We start from the raw sequence: 20,567 nt of genomic DNA on the forward strand, positions 1-20,567 counted from the left end.
ACACAATCGGCTTTAATGGACGGGGGCGCGATTTTGTGCTAGTTAACAACCTCTCGCGCCCCTATCGGTTAATAGTTTAGCAATTATAATGAGCTTGGTGTTAATTAAAAGAAAAACAGATAGCCCGAGTCATAATTGAGTGCTGAAACGAATAATATAGTTCAATGTTTTTTTTTTGTTTTTTAATTTGTGATTAAAAATAAAAATACAATAAATGAAAAAGAAATTTTTTAGCTGTTACAAGTCGCACGCATCTGTTCGTTAAATTTTGTGATGAGTGATAATGTAATAGCTCGCTTTTAGCGAGTTTTTGATCTTTAACTGTCATACTTATTAAATAATGCAAAATATTAGTGAATGTTTGTAAAAAAAATATAAGATTTCAAAAGAAATTGGCCCTAAATTACTTAGTTCAATTTTTGGAAAAGAGTTTTTGAAATAAACCTTAGAATATTGTCTAATGAAGATTGGTCAACAAAATTAAGTTCCAAATAATTTTGCTGTCCTTAATTGGAATCTCAATTTAAAATTTCTGTATAAGGTCAGGATTTTGAAATATACTTCTTCAAACATTCAAATAAAACATAGTAATGTGTTTTTAAGGCTTGTTTAGAACACAATATTTATGTAGTTCTAAACAAGAAAATGTATGATGATTTAAGATACAGTTTTAATCATTTTCGTTCCTTTCATAATTAGTTTTCAAAGGTTGTAAGATGGCTTAATTTGAGCCTACACTTAATTGTGAAAAGCCTTGAATGGTTTCAAAATTCAGTTTAAGAATTAATTATTAAAACTGATTCCAAACTCTGATTCTAGTTATATTCATTCATCATCAACGTTTTTTTTCAATACATCTTGTTTAGACGATGAATTCGTTTAAAAAATCACTCTTGTACCGTTTAGCGTTGATCTGTGTAAAACTATATTAGTTCCAGAGTGCCATCCAAATTTATGTAGAGCAAGTGAACAATTATATCTAATGAATGGGTTGGGGTCGAAATACTGTATGGATCAAAATACTGTATTTAAAATACTGTATCTCAAAATACTATATTTCAAAACACTGTATGTACAAAATACTGCATGATCAAAATGATGTATCTCAAAATTCTGTATTTCAAAATTCTGTATATCAAAATTCTGTATTAAAAATGCTGTAAATAAGGCTACAAATAAAATTAGTCTTTACAATGTAAAAAAGAGCGCATTTTTACACTATCAAAACGATTTTTATTTTTTAGCCTTATTTATAGCATTTTTTTAAGGATTTTGAAAACAAAATACTTTTTTCAAGAAAACATCATTATAATTGTTCATTGGCATAATGTTCTAATATACTCCTTTCAACAATAACATTTGTATAAATAAATCTACAGAAGCTATGGGAAGATATCAGTGTGGGTCGCATCCCAGCCTCTTTTTCGTTTTGCAATTTTTATTATATTTTTTGTTAAAAACTGTTATTTTAATTTTCTATAAATTGTCCATATCCTTTGTTTCCAATATATTTTTTATCGAAAATCAATGTTTGCTGATCTATAGTTAAAAATTTGTTAAGTTTGATTTTTTTTTTAAATATCGATTTTTCGACATTTCCTGTCTAGAAATCAAACCATAAGAATAAACATTATTATTCGTTGAGTAACATTATTTTGAAGTTACCCCATTTTTTATTCTTAAAATATTCAATGGACAATGAAGTATTTCGATAACTGTCAGTTCAATTTTTGTAAGTTCATACTTATTTTATAAGAAGATTCATGACGTAGAATGGATAATATATATTTTTTTAACCTGATTTGTTGGATGTATTTTGGTTTAGTCAAATTTTAAATTTGTTGTTCAATTTCTATAGCAAAAACCACTTAAAATTGAATTTTTTGAAAATCTTATTTATCAAGTCGAAATCTCTGCTGGTTCTTGAGATACGACGGATTATAATAAGTTGGGAAATAAGAAAGTTAAGTATACAAGAATAACTTAAAACCAAATATTTAAAACTTGTAAAATAAAGCATAATGTTTAACCTTACCCTATCTCTCATTACCGAAACGACTATAATAAAATGTATCACACTCATAAATTAAACATAATCTTACTTATTTCTCTATCAACATCAATTTTTTGCTTAATTAGTTCTAGTAGGCATTTTTAGTTTTAGAATCTTGTTTTGGCGACTTAGTTTTTGTCTTTATCAATAAACGCTTCTAGATCGTGAATACGTAAATAAATACCTATCTTTCTAATGTTAAAAAGAACTACGTCCTTCCTATTTTGTTGAAAATAAACATTTACATTTGCCTTCAGTTTCTATGTTGATCATACTTTAGTTTTTTGTTTTTGCAACAAAAATCTACTGAACCCAGAAAACACTCCAACATCAACACCCCATTCAATGTTGTTTTCATAAATGTCAAAAATTTCAAAACGCTAGTTTCAAGATTTGAGTACCTGACATGTAACAGGTACAGAAACGATACACAAACAAATTTCAACTACGACGACGACCGACTACGATGATGCGATGGTGTTGTTTCGAAACCAAATATTTACACGGCAAACAAAAAGTCGAGAGTCGAGACTCCCTTATTGTATTTACGACATAAACCATGCAAAGTAATCTTCACTCCAATACGGCACTACACCACTTCCAATCATCAGCATATTAGGTTCTGGGTGCGAACTGAAATGTTTTCTACATAAATTCTGAAAAAGAGAGCCTTGCGATTTGAATAGAACCACTGTAATCCCCACAGACATTTGATGGCGGAAGAAATACCTTCGAATCACAATAAATTTATATTCATTGAAGCTGTGGGCTTTTGGTCTTATTGTTAGAATAAAAACATACGAGAATATAGATACTCGTTTATTGTGCTTTTTCAAAAGGGCTCCACCATTAGCACCACCACTACCAACGACGTGGGCCAGCCGGGCCACCCGCTGGCTGGTCTAGAGATATTACTCTGACTGGGGTACACTTCAAACGAATTTTCACAGCGAAGGAATGTGATTTCACACTTTGCCACAATTAATTAATTGCCACAGCCATTTACTGAGCGATCTGACGACGACCATGATGCGCTGTTAGTGCATAAAAACAAAAGCGAAACGAATTAATTTAGAGTGTTGTTTGGTTTTTATTTTGAATTTCTAAAAATATATGTTTTATCCGTCTGATAATGATGAAGTTTATCTTTGTGGATTTTTTGACTTGCTTTTAAAATAAGTATAAGTCTTGGGCTTATACAAAAAGAAACAGCAATCCTTCGTATTTAAAAAGTCGCAATCGTAATCTGAGATCAAATTGGAGCTAGTTAAAGCTATCATTGATTTTTATCAGTGAACATTTTGTTTCTGAAATAGTAAGCGAGTAAGAAAGACACCGAAATTTTGTATGATTGTAATCAAAATGAAGTCAATGAGTTGTAGAATATTTTGATCCAAAACTTTGGTTTAATTTATTCATGTTGACGTCTTTTCAATGATAGAAACGTTTCCAATAAACAACAGATTTTTGGTTTAATGGTTCGGAACAAAATCGAAGGTATTGCATTTCTGGAACGCTTGTCAGTTTTGCGTTCAATGATCAACTCTAACCTAAAATGCTTGATTTCAATCAGAACTATTAATTCACTGAAAAGCAATTTCAATCATCGCTGTAACCGAACTCCGATGATATGTCTCAACGATGAATCAATGATAGCTAAATCAGGTTGTTGTCGAAATAGTGTAAATGTCATAATACTATATTTATTATTCTGTACATCAACATTCTTTATTAAAATATGGTCAAAATTCTTTAGAACAAAATCCTTTTTTTCAAAGTTCTATATTTTAAAAATGTGTTAATAGAAACAGAATGAAAACAAAATCGTACATGCAATTTTATCAAAATGGTTTTTAATTTTCCTAAAAAGTTGTTAATTTTCAAGTTTTAAGTGAATTTTTTTGTGAATATATCAATACTTTAAGTCTTTGTTTTTCTTTTGATGTTGTTCTTGGAAATTTTTAAATGGCTTCTTCATTCAATTTCGCTATAAAATTATTTCTGATTTAGACATTGTAAAACATCAAGTACCGCTTTTTTTTATAATTCAGAATTTTGATAACAAAGATTTTTTAAGAACTGGCTCCTAAAATTGACCTAATCTTAATCTGGCTCTAGACAAAATTTGATTTCAAGTTTTACATAGTAAACCGATTTAAGAACTTTTGTAATTTAAAGATGATTTGTTTTGGTGGTTTTGTTCAATCAGAAATGTATTTCAAAATCTATATTATATATATGTTGACTAAATTCAAAGCAAGTACGAAGGACCAAGTTTGGCATTTTGTGTGGAGACAAATGTACCTACTTGTTATAGTTTAGGTACTTATATGTACAAATTATTTAGTAAGGGTAGCTTTTGTGTATGACATGTTATCTGTGTCCAACCAATTGTTTGTTACATCCACTTCCATCACACTCAATTCCACATGCCTTCTCTCGAAAAAGGGTTTTATTAAATTAGAAAATGTATAAGATTGAAAATTCGAATTTAATTTAGGGTGCAGCATCATCAGCGGAAAAAGAATGGAAACATGCTCATCATAAGTACAATATTAAATGTAGCTGTCATACATGAGAGAGAATTAAATTTCTGATGAAGTACGTATATGTTTTTGAGTCTTCTCTTCGTCATATATAATTATTCATATTATCGTCAACGTTCTCGACGTCGTCGGCTTCTATTGTTACAGCAAGTGGAAACTGTTTGTGACAGTTTTTGTTAATTCAAATAAACCAGTTCTTAGTTTGAAATTAATTAAAATATTTGTATTCATATTTTTGGAAAATGGTTTTAATTTTTTAAGGGCGGTTTTTTATTACAATTCTCATCAGAATTAAATAGAAAAAAATAGCCTGTTTTGTTTTTAGCTCTTAGATGATAAAGACGTAAAAAAGTAGGTTCTTATGGCAAGTTTCTCAGTGCAGTTTAAGGTTTTGACAACTTCAGTGCATCTCTTATTTAAGTTTAATTAGAATAAACTACTTTTTAATCTTAAGCTAAAAATGGAGAGTCCCTTATTTCAATCACAATTTATTATTAAATTAAAAGCTACAATTGAACAAATTGGTTTAACTATATGATGAAATTTTCAACAAAAAAATTAGAAAGCAGAAACAGTAATTATATTGTATTGGATTAAATTCGACATCACAATTTCAGCAATTTTCTCACTCATGACTTCCAGAAAGTATTTATACAAAATTTTGTACAGAATAATCAAATTAGAATTAAGATAACATACATACAATGCTGCCAAATTCCTTAAACTTAGACTAATTGAGTTCAGCTTACACTTTGAAAGCGAGTTAGTTTAAATTTGCATTTAAACTGGAGTTCAGGTTCAGCTTAATTTAAGTTTATACTCCCAATTGTAAAAATGCTCATTATCAGCTGTATTTTGGTTTTGGAAATGATTCAAAAATTTGTGATCTTGGTTTCTATTTGGTTAAATTTGTGACACCTAAAAATTTGTTCTCATTGTGACAGGCAATTTCTTATTTTTTTTTTATGGTAAGGCAGTGTGAACTGTATTTGAAAAAAAGACGCAGAAAATGTTTGAACAGTAAACAAACATAAGAAAAAAAGGGAAAGCTGTATACAAAATTCAAATATGTCTTGGATCTATGCACATCGTCCTATTTTTGCAGTAGAACTTATATGAGCCATTGGCGATAATACAACAAAGCTTTTGTCATTTAAATCTTAAATGGAACCTTTACATCAACAATTTGGAATCCTGGTTTCTATATGGATTAATGTCAGAAACGTCAAACTTAGTTTGAATTATGACGGTAGATGTCTTTTTGATACGGTAAGGTAATGTTAACTTTAGTTGAAAGAAGAGAAGCAGAACATTTTTGAAATGTAAACAAACTTAAGGAAAAGAGAGATAACTGTATGAAAATGTTATGATTTGGATATATGTATGTATGTTAATACATTGTTTTAGTTTCAACAAATTTGTTAGTTTTTCTTTTGAATAAGCAAGGTTTACATGAAGGATGTCAGTTTTAAGTCATTATATTTTTGTAATTGTGGTCACTTAATTTTATTCACAAATCATAATCTATCAAAAATGTTCTTTAAATTTCGACTTTATTTAGCTCTCCTTCAAAAGGTTTTCGAAAAATATTACAAGATCAAAATCAAAAACAACCACGATTATTACGAAAAATTGCTTAAATTGAAAAACAAAAGCTGCTTTGTTTGCTGAAAATTACATAACTGTCTGTTTATGCTTTATTCTACATTGTATAGGCACTGTTGTCCATTATTTAAGTCATATCATCCCTGGAATGCTTTATGCTTGCTTTTGCACCTCACATGCTATATCCGGTGTTACCGGTGTCCTATAGGTCGAAGGGATGAAATTTCAGTTATAGTATATGTAATGTAAATAATTTCCATGTTGATGCACAATTGGCTATTTTGGTACACCTTTTTCCTCTCAGGTTTCAGGTGAGCGTGTACACTGCACAGGAGTATATGGAGCTAAAACTGAGCGACCGATAGATGCACTTCGATGGAGTAAGTGCAGTGTAAAGTGCAGATAAGTGCAAATCGAATGAAAACGCTTTATACAGAGTAAATTGTGGAAAAATGATATATTTCGTGTAAACATTTTTTCCATTCTCTACCACTGACTCTGACTCTACCCTTGCCTCCGACTCTTTCCCCTTTACCCTTATCATCATCATCATCATAGTCATCAGTTGAGGAGGCCTGATTGTGAGATTTATATGCTGCACACGTATTTTTGGTATTGGACGACCACAAAATGCAAATTATGCGTTGCTGAGAGGTTATAACAAGGCATTCGGATGAGTTTCATCTGAAAATTAACTGCAAATGACAATGAACGAATCCAATTATATTAATTTAATTTCATTAAGTATTTCATATAATTTTTATATTTTGTTTATTCATTTGTGTATAATTTTTGTTGTTGTTGTCGTCGTCAGTGTGTATAGGATTCATGTTGCGAAGTAGTCAACTGAATTCGACTACAATAATTGAATGATTGCCTCTCTTATCCACTTATGCGTGCAATGCATTTTGTATGATGATGATTATGGCTATTTGAGTGGTTGCGTCTGGACTGGTTAGTGTTTTATTTTACAGTCAAAGATCTCTAAGTTTGAAGGTTACCGAATACCGACATTTCAATATTAATAATGATTTACTCAATATAAATCATCTGTCATCAACTGTCATATCTAATGTCAATGAAAACAGTGCTGCCAATTAAAACAAAATATTAACATACCTGTCACCTGTCTTATAATATAGGATGTGATTTGTTTTATTTCCTTTTCTATCAAATACCAGAAAGCAAAAATGCACCTTACATATTGACATCCAATTAAATTAAAATTTCAATTTTAGAAAATGCAAGTAATTGTCCAATTTGGTATTACAATACCTCTCTGCATTACAATCTCAGACTTAAACATACAAAAAAAAACACTTGCCAATGAAAACAATCACATAATAGAAGTCTTAATTAAAAATACTAAGTTCCAATTAAAATGATTTCCAATCATTTACTTATATCACATGCACAAAGCACATACTCAACAGTTTCCTAATTTTCATTCCACATACAATAACAAAAACATAAAATAAATTCAAGGACCACTTCAACTCCAAGAAGTTCCAATTAATCATGAAAACCACTTGGTCAATAATCAACGACATTAATTATAACTGTTGAGATGAAATCATACCCCGTTAACTCTGTATACCGGAGTAGGTAAGGTAAGTAGGTAAGTAGGAGTTGGTATTGCAGTGCTACAAATGCAATGTAAATATACAAAATACAAACTTGTTATTGAGAAGGAGAAATGCAAACACAATACAATTTTTTAATCACGATAACCTTTTGCAATTATACCTACTGACTGCTGCTCAATGGCTGTGTTGTTGTTGTAGCTGCTGCTATTGCCTCCATTGCATGTTTAACTTAAGCATTCTACCAGAGCTATAAGGTACCTACTTATATTGAGTCCAGTTCCAGTCCCAAAGTACATCGAGCTCTACGGTCTCTTATAAAAGTTCAATTAATTAGTGTAAAATTCACTACAATTGTGTAAACGAAGTAAATACTCTAATTAAAGAAGCTCGTTCAATTAATTAATTGACAGATAGTGTTTTATCATCTCATCAGAAAGAACAAATAATACAAAAATAAAACAATATCGAAATCATAAACAGTAGTTCAATGAAAAGTTTTGCTTTGAATGCAAGGCGCGGTTTATTGCACTTTGCTCTCAAAAAGTAAGGCATTTGACCACTTTATCAACTCGTAGAAGACTTGAAGAGCAATGTGTACAAAGCTCTCAATAGATTATAACAATAACTTTAACCACCATCGTTTGCTATAGTTGTAAATGACGTGCTGATATAGTGATACAATTAAAAAAAAGACTCATAGTTTAAAAAGTTCTTCAGAATTAATTACATCATTAATTTGGTTGTAAATGTTTTATTTTATTTTTATTTCGTTGACACATGGTTTTAATTTAATTTTTAAAACATCGTGTTCATATATAACAAGTCCATTATTTGAGCTCATTTGACTTTATTTTCTCTTCGATGTTCATGAATCAGTAATAAAAGTTCAAAATTTGATTACTAAATGTGTTCATTTGGTCAGTTTCTTACTTGCGAGATAAACCAAAGTTACTTCACTCGCCAAGTTAACCTGTTTCCCATTAGCTCAAGTTATTGTTAAATTAAGATTATTGTTATTTTTCTACCATTATCTAGAGTGGTTCCAGGTTTAATAGGGGTGTAAAAGTCAGACAGTAAAACATGGTCTTTATACAATTTACAACTTCATAAAAACTTCATTATCTAACAGCTGTGAACAAGAACCCAACATATATTTTTTTAAACAAACAACAACGAAAATAAAAAAAGATTTACCAAAACAACACATTCCGGTAGATAAATCTTATTTTAGCAAAAACAAAAAGAAATACACCACCTGACATTCCGAACACAACCAATGGCAGCAGCAGTTTTGCTTCACTTCATCCCCTTTTTCTGTTTGGGTAACTCTGTTAGCTGTCATGATGTCCCTCTCTGTTGAAGCGTATTGGCAATAAATACCAATCAATGGCACATGTCACCCCCAACACAATGACTACCGACAAAAATTAAACGATCCAAATATGATTTAAACGTTTTGGCAATAAATTTTCAAGTACCTATTCGAAGGATCAAATGAGAGTATACATATACTCTTTGGACATATCCCAATCGTATCTGTCAAGCTGATATGATGGTCATGGATTAGACATACGGAGTGGATGTCGCGTTACGATTCTGACAAAAGAACACTTCATTGCATGTCAGATGCAATAACTTCAATACAATAGACATACATAGAGTTGACAGATAGAATCATGTCAACGCTAAATTTTAACAGAAATGCGTTTACAAAAGTCATCAATATATCCATGTTGAAGATAACAGAGTGATAGATTGAAAAAAAAGAACAATTATTACGAGTGGAAATCATAAAACTCTTCTATTTTATGTAGACATTTTCGAAACCTTCAGAAACAAAGTGACATAAGTCGCATGTTCCCGTTTTTTTTTGTTTTAAATAAACTGCAGACAAAAATGATTGTCTACAGAATCCTACCATAAGAAAATGTATTAAGAAAATTATTTCTATAATTGTAGATTACATTTTAAAAACATAAAAAACCTTTTTCAAATAAAACTTTTCTTTTGAAATATGTCACATTAATAATTGGAAACATAGCAACATTTGACCGCTTTCAGTTTAAAAATAGATCAATTTCTTCGTTTTGCAAACCCAGATCCTATTTAACTAGGATCGGATTTAAGTTTAATCAAACGGGGCTAAGGATGTAAATTGTGTTTAATAAAAAAAGAAATATTGGTTGGAATTTGTTTCTAAGAATTTCAATTGCAATTTACTTAAAAAAACGTGCTACAAATCAATTTGATTTTTCATATGATTAATAGACTTCTTATATTTTACAACACGTCATGTTCATTTCTTAAAGTATTTAAACAATTTTTCTTTCATTCTTTGCATAACATTTTACTTGTAGATCAAAATTTGTAGTAAAAATAATCTATGTAAAAAAAAATGTATTTGAACAAAACTGAACAGTAACAGTTTATGCCAACAAACTAAACAAACACACCTTTGTTAACATTTACAAATGTCAAACAACCAAGAAACAACTTACAAGCTTCAATATTTGATAATTGGTTTGTCATTTTTAAGGTATTTTATTTTTAAAAATATAATTGTTTGTTCTAATGAACATATGAATATAGTTTTGTAGTTACATTTATGTTACGGTTACGATAGTGACAATATACCTATACAACCTATGCACTTGAGACGTTCGTCGGTCGTGGTTCTGTTCGTGTGTTGAACATATTATGGAGCTCTTAAGGGCCTTGCACATGAGAGCGAATAACAAGTGAAAAATAGACGAACAAACGTGATTTTACACACTTTAAAAAGTCAATTTGAAACAAACACACATTTAAATTATAAGAAACCAATACCATCCACACATACCATCCACACTGCAACGAATAAATTGTACGCGCGCAACTTAACCTCAAAATTATACCACTCTTGTTTTGTTTTTGTGTGAAAAATCATGGCTGAGGAGAATATGGAGAAAACGGTAATTATAAATTGACAATTCGTCGCTGTCTGCGAATAGAAATAAAGATCATGTGAAAGAAAAGTCAGCTTCAGTTCGTAGCTCATGTGCAAGATGCTTTATAGTTAATAATTGAATCTATAGATTTACAAACAAATTTGATTGACATTCAAGTAAATGAAAATGTGAAAAAAAATCGAATTATCAAAATCCAAAGAATAGTTGAGGTCGTTTTTGAGCATAGAGCTTTAAATATTGATCGATGTTGTTAATAAAAAACCCGACGAACTGGCCTTCAAAGAATTTAAAACTGTTTGTTCAAAATATATTTGAAATTTTGGCTTAAGTTATCAACGACAGAGTTTTGTAATAATATGCCATCTGGATGTATCCTCTTGTTAACATTCAATAGCTCCGCCATTTTTTAGCCGATATTGACAGATAAATACAATTCTGAAACATGACTTTGAGGAGATCAAAAGGAAAATGCACTGAATTCGTAGACCTTAACAATGAAAATACCTGGTCTCGCAAACAAAAACTGCACGTGCTTATCATACAAAATATGACAGGTGTCCAGCGCATATAATCAAGACAGTTCAGAAATACAAGATAAGCACAGAAAAAAAGTTTTAAAAACAATTCTTAAAATTCTAGTTTTTGTGTGAATATCAGTTGAAAATTTTCAGAGTTTTTTTATGGTAAAATAGTATATAACCATATCCTGCCTCCTGAATGTACATAAAGCATTATTCACATGAGCACGACCAACGACTAACGAATGAACGAATATTCGTCGATTTTGACATTTCTTTCACATGAGAGTTTTTAATTCGTCGCGAATAAAGTTTGACTTTGACCACCGAAATCAAAACAAGAATGATTTTTTTAGGTTAAGTACGCGCGATTATTTTATTCGTTGGGAGTGTGGATAATGTGGAACGCGAATAAAGTTTGACAGTTCGTATCAACTTCAATTTTTTCGCGACGAATAAATTTGTTTTCTTAAATTTATTAATATTTGATATTGAAAAGTAAAAGTATGCATCATAAATCAAATAGAAACTATATTGCTATCGTTTTGTTAAGAATTTGTGTGGAAATATGTCTTTAAACGTATATAAGCTCACATTTTGTAAGTCATTCGTCGTTCGTTGGTCGCGTTCATGTGAATGCTGCTTAAGACATTGGTTTTTGGATCGATTATGTTGTATTTGAAGGCAGTGGTGATTTGCAGCTTTTTGGAACTCAAAAAACCCATACAAGAAAAGATCTAAAGGAGTCAAGTCTAAGTTGCCAATTTAAATCGATTTGGAGCGATAAAACCATGCCATGAAACCGCTCGCACAGAATATCGATTGGGTCTTGAGTTATGTGGCACGTAACGCCATACTTTGAAACCATATGTCCACATCAATCAATTTAGGCAAAAGAAATTGGTGATTATCGACCAATATCGATCGCCGTTGAAGCACGAGTGTTGGCTGATTATTTACTGAGCAAGTAGACTCCAATTTGGCAAATCAATTTGAATAGTTGACTTGGAAGACAACCACCATTAAAAGGGAGAAACTTGAGAACACCTATTTTGATAATAAATTGTTATCATTTGTGTTGTTTGACACTTGTTTAACTCTTCGTGATAATTTTTCTCTAGTCACTGATTAAAAACATATATTTTGACAAAAAGTACAAGAAACAATATGGCTGCCAGGAGCTGTCAAAATCAATTCTATTGGAAACCTCTTTATATTTTTGTTCTCAGCTCTTCGTTTGTTTCTGCACAGAATATTCTCTAAATATTTGTTTGAAAATGACTTTAAATAATGTACATTATGTATGTACATATGTATGTATGTATGTATATATGTATGTATGTATATATATGTATGTATGTAAATTCAATAATGTAATGTTTTTTTAATCAACTTAAAGCTTAACCTCAAAAAATAAAGTACAGAATTATTGTGATAAAATATTTACGGATATGACAATTTCATGTTCCGAACGATTGTTTTTTTAAGTTTTTTTTTGAATATCTAACAAAATAAACAATTAATCTCCTCTACAGTAATTTATTAAAAAATCAAAAAAAAAAATCTGACCGATAATGACTTTCATCTGCCAATATTAACCGGTTCGGAAATTAACATTGTCTTTCCACGCCACAACAGTCACGTTCCACAAGCTGCGTTTAACGTAATTAATTCCCGTAATGCGTTAGTAAATAAAATTCTCCATTTATCTCCGCATCACCTACTCGTGTGTTGGTCGTTCGTCCTCATCGTCGTATACCTATAATACCAATTTGTGAGACTGAGCCAGCAGCAGTAAGTTTACTGTGCACAAAATTTTTTGAAAAATAAAAAAAAATCACAAATTCCGCCAAACTGGAGTTCATCCATTGCACGTTATCTACAATATGCAAAATAAATTAATTACCAATTATCGCCCCCATCATTAAATAATGTACGTGCGCTGCAACAGAAAAGAGGCAGAGGCAATGGCAGCAGTTTGTGTTGCATATATACGATATGCATTTTGTTGCACTCTGCTTTAATGTTCTGTGTCTGTGTATGAGACGAATATATATGCATTATATCTCGTTTCTCGCTTTTGGTTGCACTTTACGTAACTATGCATGTGCATGGCGGTGCCGGCCGGCAGAGGGCAGCAGCTGATGGTGCGTGTTGTGCATTTTATGCGAACACGAAAAGTGTTCAACAGTCTGTCAGAATCGTGCCGAGAGGGGTTGATGAGGTCGTCCGCCGTTACCGTCACCGTCACCGTTTGCGTCTCTGTCACCTCGACCATTGCATCAGTTGCTGCTAGCACGATTTGATGTTATTACGCACGAACCTATCGATGTGCAAACAGGACATGTGAAAGGACACACCATGTATACGATGTATACAAGTATACATCATCAGATACACAAACACCATATGCCTTGGCTAGGACTACAAATTTGTGTGTGTTTTTTGAAATAATTAAATTTTTGAAAATACGACACCTCGTGTTTGTCATCTGAAACTCACCACTAATTAGTGTCATTAAATACGCCAGGCAGAGACGCAGAGCACATCAGCAATGTTCCAGAGCGAAAAAACCACCGAATAAATACCGCTTTGCATACATTTCCGCCTCCTTTCGCAATGGCTATGGTGATGGCGGGCGGGCGCTGGTAGGATATCCTTTCACTCTATTTTTGGGTATATCACCAACGTTTGATGTTTTCGAGCTTATGCTGATGTTGATGCTGATGCTGGATGGTGGTGGTGGCGTTGGGTGGCAAGGCATACACCAGTTTAAAAACGACGATGTAGCCTCTCTTTCTCATAGCTTGCATATTGGCGAAAGCGGATGACTGTGAAAATATTCCCCGTCAGCATCGCATCGCATGTTCGCCAACATACCAATGGATGGTGTCATTCAGTTATCCTTAATTCGGTTACTGCGGATCCTGCAACATTTTACCCAGTGGCCACAAATGTTGTTTCTATGGTTGGGAGGACTCGTTTCCGCCTAAACGCACATGTGAGATGTGTGTTTTTGAAAGGGTTTTCCAAACGGAATTGGATTGTGGGTGATTTGATGTTGATGTTGATGTTGTTTTTGTTTTTTCTTTAGCCGTTTTCAGTCCACACTGATTTAATTCTAAATTATGTGATTTGTCGCTATGCATACATTTTGACAAAACTCCTCCGTTGTTTCCAACCACTGTTACTCCATCCATTTAGAATCTTATAAGGGATCACAAGACAATTAGATAAAAAAACAAAACAAAAACAGGAAAATTGGAAAAAAATGTTTTAAAAATTGTCCCCCAAAAATACCTACAATTATAGGTTAGATACGTATTTTTTATGAATGTTGTACTTTGTTATGTGACCCCTGAAGAACTGCTTCGTACCTATACCTTCCCCTCAAGAGCAACATAACATAAACAAAAGAACACTTTATAAAAAAGCTGTGAGGAAAATTGCGGCCATGACCAGGCTTTAAAGAACTAGCAACGACGTCGTCGTCGGTCGCTAGGGGTAAGTGAGGGATGAGGCAAAGTCACAAGTCACAACGCGCATTGAAACGTGCGGAAAATTCAAATTATTTGTATATTAATTTTTTTCGCCAGAGTATATCTTTTTTCTATTGTTTTTTTGTTTTTATTAAAATTAAAATGCCGTTCTAGGGCTTCAGCTGTTGTTGTTGTTTGGTTTTCTAGTTTTTCTATTTTATTCCCATTTCCATAAGCTTAAATGGTTTCTGATTTGAATTTAACTGCATGATGAATGACCAAGACCAACGGCCGACCGACCCTGTTTAATATGAACGAGGGTATACTCGTACAGTGCACACGAACCGGTGTGGTGGGTTTACAGAGCAGGACTGGATCAAATGTTGGGCCCGTTTCCCTCAAAAGATGCAGGATTTTTCTCTCAAAAGTCATTAAGTGACATGAGTTTTGCTTTACTTCATTCTTTCAAACGGTTTAGAAGGGTTCGAAGGTCGAAATTCTGTATACTCCCGTTTAGAAGTAATACCATTTAAAAGAGTCTAATTTTTGAAATTTACAGACACTCAAAGGGTTTTTGATACCTTTAATATGTTTACGTTTTCCTAATACAGTGCAAGGAGGATTTAAGAAGAGAAACCGGTACACATTGGTCTTCAAATTTTGAACATTAAAATTGAAGAAAAACGGAGTTCGGTACTCCACATTCTCGATGTGTGGTTGAAAAAAGAATCTCTTTACTTCACAGAACGTCCAAAATTGAGCGCAAGGCAGAATCGATGAGTACTCCTGGAAGTGCGAGTATTACGACTGAATTGTTTGTGAGGGGGGGATGCAACTGGCTAATTCGAGAGAAAATTGTTTGTAAAAATATAGGTAAAATAACGAGGGGTATGAAACAATCCTGCGATGTTCGAGTGATGTAGATGTTTCGGTTATAGTTCTATTGCCTGTCATTTTGAAAGCTCTTTTTTCAAAAGACTGAAACTCGTTTTAGGGGCACCTGCCCAAATTTGAGTTACATTCAAGTTTTGAACGAATAAAGACTTTGAAAATTATAGCCCGAGTTTTTTTATTAAGCTTGTTACATTTCCCAAACTTGTATAAACATTATTATCATACATTTTGCGAAGAATCGGTTCGGTGGAAAACGAAGAAAATCGAATGTAGTTGTCAAACATTTTCCAAAAAAGCAAAATTATTGGGCGTGGGCTTAAGAAATATTGGAGGAAAATAGATGATCGGAAGAATTTTTCACTCCGAACGAATATCTCGCGGTAAAAAGACAACAACGTGCGGTGAAAAGCGCCACACAGCTTCGTGAGGTTAAGTTGACGGCCTAAGAAATTCCGACCATGGTGTTTCTTGATTTTTTCGTCTTGAATATTGTTTGCACTTGACTTGAGTACATTTGGTATGGGAGTTCAAAACTTCTTGGTATGTTATAAAAATAATTAAATCTGACAATTAAAGGATTTTTGTGTTGTTTTTTTCTTCAAAACACAAAACAAAATATGAAAAGTTGAACCGGTGGGTGGGGCTCAACGGGTTATTCGTGTCGTTTACGTGTCTATGATATGTGAGAAGGAGTCTTATTCCTATGCTGAGTGTCCTTTTCATCTAATTAAGCACAATCAATATTCAGATTTGTCGTGTTTGTCAAGAGTTGTATCCAAGCCATAGCCGGTGGAAAGTGGAAAATTGACGGTTTTTTTTACTGGAAGAAAATTACCGTCAAACACGAGAACCACCGGAAACTAGTTACGAGAAATTGCCTCAAAACTGTCGCGTAGACGAAATTTATGATGAGTTTAAATTGTTACTTTTGTGTTTGGAGTTGTTGCATAAAATATGTATTTTTTTTTATGTTGTATGACATGATTTGAATGTTCATTCTAATAACTAGAAATATTATTTATTTGCGAGCTGATATGGCTGTTGTTCCGAGTTCCTTTTTGCGTCATAACATAAATTATTATATTTGTGTAGTTTGTGACTCAGATGAAATTTGTTTGGTTCAGAATTTTCTTGTGTATATTTTTTCTTTTTTTAATGTCTCAAGCTTAGTTTTTATATGTTATTTCCTTATTGAATTCCATATTTCATTTACGCAAGGTCAAGACTGATAACATCAGTTACAGAAACTAACGTTTTTCTTACAGAAAATAAAGAAATCAAAAAGTACAAAGTTTCAACAAAATTATCACATTAACCGCAGAGCTTATTAAAAACAATTAAATAATCAAATGTTCAATTTTTACTTTCTATTGGAGTACAAGACACAAAATTACACCCTGTGTTATTGTTTAATTGTTAGTTAACGAGTTTAATTATATTTAAAAACTGCTACTTTGTATGATATTTATAATTTAATGTTTTTTCTTCTTTGAAATTGAAGGCAATTTTTGTTTCCAGTTGAAGAACTTTGAGCGAAAATGAAAAGAGCTAATTGAAAACTTTGTTACTTTAATAGAATATGAATCCGTTAAATTTTATTATTTATCACTGTAAATTATAACAAAAGGGTATAATAGACTGGGTGGTAGTGTTGCATTTCTGTTTGTGGATTTGGTTTGAAATTTTAACGGGCTTATGGTCAATTTCTTGAAAAAAAATCAAAAATGAGTTATAATTGTTGGTTCATCTTTGAAAATTTATTTTCAAAATACTTAGAACTCAAGCGTTTCTCTTCTTTCTATAATTCCCACAGAGCTCAATGTAAATTTACTTTCAAGTTTTAAGGCGTTAAATCACGTTTAAGAAAAAAAAATAAACAAATTTGTAATGCATAGTTTACGATATTTTCATAGCATCCGGTAAAATTGTTTTACATTAAATTCTGACATTAACTCGTAGTAACACGTATTGTACTTGGTAATAACATTTCCTTTGAAGCTTATATGGTTTTCATCATGAAGTCTGATCAAACGACATTTATCCAGATTTAAGATTTCATACTATTTCTTGACATAATGTCAATGTCTTTATGTTCACTTGTGTAGTCTCAAGGTTGATGGTCATTATAACTTTTCTCTGTATAACGTATAATGTGCAAATAATAATAATAATTTTTCTCTGTATAACGTATAATGTGCAAAAATCATATTATTTATCTGAAAACCGTTGTGAGTTGGACTTGTCCGCCTCCATAAACGTTTATATGTTCCTGTATTTTATTATCATTGAACAATAAAACTTGTTGTGGTATCGATTTAAGCTAAAAAAAATTGTATTTGCATCAAGCCGTTTAAAGAGGTAAAAACATTGGCAGACCGAGTTTTAATTTCTTAGACGTCCATCTGAATATGAGGTTCTAATAAATCGAAGTTCTATCTTAAACTTAGATCTAAATCAAAGTTTAAAGCTTCAGAACTTGAAGAAAAAATCAGTCAGAACTTAATTAAGTTATACTTTTTCTATAAACCGAGTCTTAGGTTAGGTAAGGTTATAGTGACTGTCCAAGATGGAAACGGACACACTTAGGCTAGTTTAATGGCCCATTGTGATACCACACGAATCTTGAGGCTTCGTCCTAAGCTCAATGCAACCAGTTTGAGTCCCTTACGAAACTTGACAGGCTGATTATGCTGATATGATTAAGATCGGTTAGATCGTTAATTCTTGCGTTTTTGAGCTAGAGCAGGACATGTACAGAGAAGGTGAAGAACTGTTTCCTCCTCTTCCTCGTCTATACAGCTTCTGCAAAAGTCATTTGAGAATACGCCTAGCCGCGTGCTTTCCTATTAGACAGTGTCCGGTTATGGCACCTATTATCGAGCTAAGAGACAGCAAGGACCTTGAACGCTTTTGCCTTCTTCATAGCGTCTTGCATTAGCAACAGTTTTCAATTAGCGATTGGTATGTCAGTATGTGCCAAACGTGGTAGGATGGCCTGCACTGTACCATTGCTGCAGCCTTACAGTTACCTGAAATGTCTCTATGGCCCGCCACCTAGCAAAGGTGAATATTTAACTCGACAGTTATGGACTGTTAAAGAGTTTGTACAGACAGAGTCCAAAAATTTTTTAGCGGCCTGGTTAGGTTAGGTTAGGTTATAGTGGCTGTCCAAGATAGAAACGGACACACTTAGGCCAGCTTAATGGCCCATTGTGATACCACATGAATCTTGAAGCTTCCTCCTAAGCTCAATGGAACCATCTAGAGTCCCTTACAAAACGTGAGAGGCTGATTATACTTATATGATTTAGATCGTTTAGATCGTTAAACAAGAATTCTCCTAGGTAATTCTTGCGTTTTTGAGCTAGAGCAGGGCATGTGCAGAGAAGATAAAGAACCGTTTCTTCCTCTTCCTCGTCCATACAGCTTCTGCAAAAGGCATTTGAGAATACGCCTAGTCTCGTGGCGTGATTTCCTATTAGACAGTGTCCGGTTATGACACCTATTATTGAGTTTATATGCGATCTGCTTAGAGAGAGCAAGCACCTTGAACGTTTTATATCCAGTGTTGGCCAGATGTTTTTTGTGGCTTGACACGTGGAGATGTTGTTCTCCACCTGGTGCCTGCCCTCCCGCAGCGTCTTGCATTAGCAACAGTTTACAAGTAGCGATTGGTATGCCAGTACTTGCCAAACGTGGTAGAATGGGATGTACTGTACCGTTCCTGGCGAGTTCATCTGCCTTACAGTTACCTGGAATGTCTCTATGGCCTGGCACCCAGCAAAGGTGAATTAGAGATGATCGACAGTTATGAACTGTTATAGAGTTTGTAGAGACAGAGTCCAGAAATTTGATAGCGGCCTGGCTTTCAGAGAAAATACGGATATCAGATGTTGATATCACGTTTTCTTTGAGCCAAGACAAGATCCTTAATCGCCAAAAGTTCCGCCTGGAACACGCTACAATGATTGGGAAGGTGGAATGATAGACTTAATTTCAGTCGTTCAGAGTACACACCTCCACCAACCCCTTCTTTGGTTTTTGAGCCATCTGTGTAAAAATGGATTGACTCATCCTCCAAGAATGTCCTATCCTCCCAAAAAGATCTGGTAGGTATAGAAATCTGGAATTTTCTGTTGAATTGTAGTTGGGGGATGGTGTTGTCTGTGTGCTTTGGAATTGATTCTAAGAACCTTAGAATTACTGAGTGGCCAATATTGTTGTTAGTCCACTGCGACGAAGCATTGAGGCGAATAGCAGAGCTTGCAGCTATTTGTTTGCTTAATATGTTAAGAGGTGTAAGGTAGAGCAAGGTGTCCAGTGCTGCAGACGGGGTCGTGCGAAGCGATCCGCTTATACATAGGCAGGCTGAACGTTGGACTTTATTTATAGCGGCCTGACTATCTAAAAAAATACGGATATCAGATGTTGATAACACGTTTTCTTTAAGCCAGGACAAGACGTCTTTATCGCCAAAAGTTCCGCCTGAAACACGCTACAATAGTTGGAAAAGCGAAATGAGATACTAAATTTCAGTCGTTCAGAGTACACACCTCCACCAACCCCTTCTTTTGTTTTTGAACCATCAAACCGAGTCTTAGAAATTCGAATTTTGTCAAAAAATTGGACGCTAGTAAAATATTAAAATGCTGAAAAGACACTTTTGCGATTATTTAATGATTTTATCATTCCTTTGTGTCTTAACATTTCACTCAAGTTCAAATCAAAAAATGACCACTTTGACTTTTATTAAGTTGTTAAAACAATTTGACTTCCAGTTTTCTGACGTTTCAAATTAATCGGTCTCTTCCCTAAGTTAAGGTTTGTTTGCTTCGTTTTTTTCACAAACTGTGACTTTTTAAACGTGTTCAGATGCATCAAATTTACTGTCAACTAAAGGTTAAATTAGATTTCTGGTATAGCTAGCAAATTGATAAA

At 33.0% G+C, this 20,567-nt stretch overlaps 1 protein-coding gene across 3 annotated transcripts in view; it reads left to right on the top strand.

The window, feature by feature from the left end:
* Positions 1-20,567, top strand: part of LOC129948196 (LIM domain only protein 3) — an 84,430-nt gene that overhangs the window by 42,855 nt on the left and 21,008 nt on the right. Inside the window, exon 1 of one of the 3 annotated variants that reach the window (XM_056059079.1) lies at positions 8,142-8,333. The exons of the other annotated variants lie outside the window; for them this stretch is intronic. The gene's annotated coding sequence lies outside the window, so the exon portion shown is untranslated. Of the gene's footprint in view, positions 1-8,141; positions 8,334-20,567 lie in introns of those variants that run through there. 3 annotated transcript variants of the gene reach the window in all.

Source organism: Eupeodes corollae, chromosome 2 (genome assembly GCF_945859685.1).
Source record: "Eupeodes corollae chromosome 2, idEupCoro1.1, whole genome shotgun sequence".
In the NCBI taxonomy this organism is placed as follows: Eukaryota; Metazoa; Arthropoda; class Insecta; order Diptera; family Syrphidae; genus Eupeodes; species Eupeodes corollae.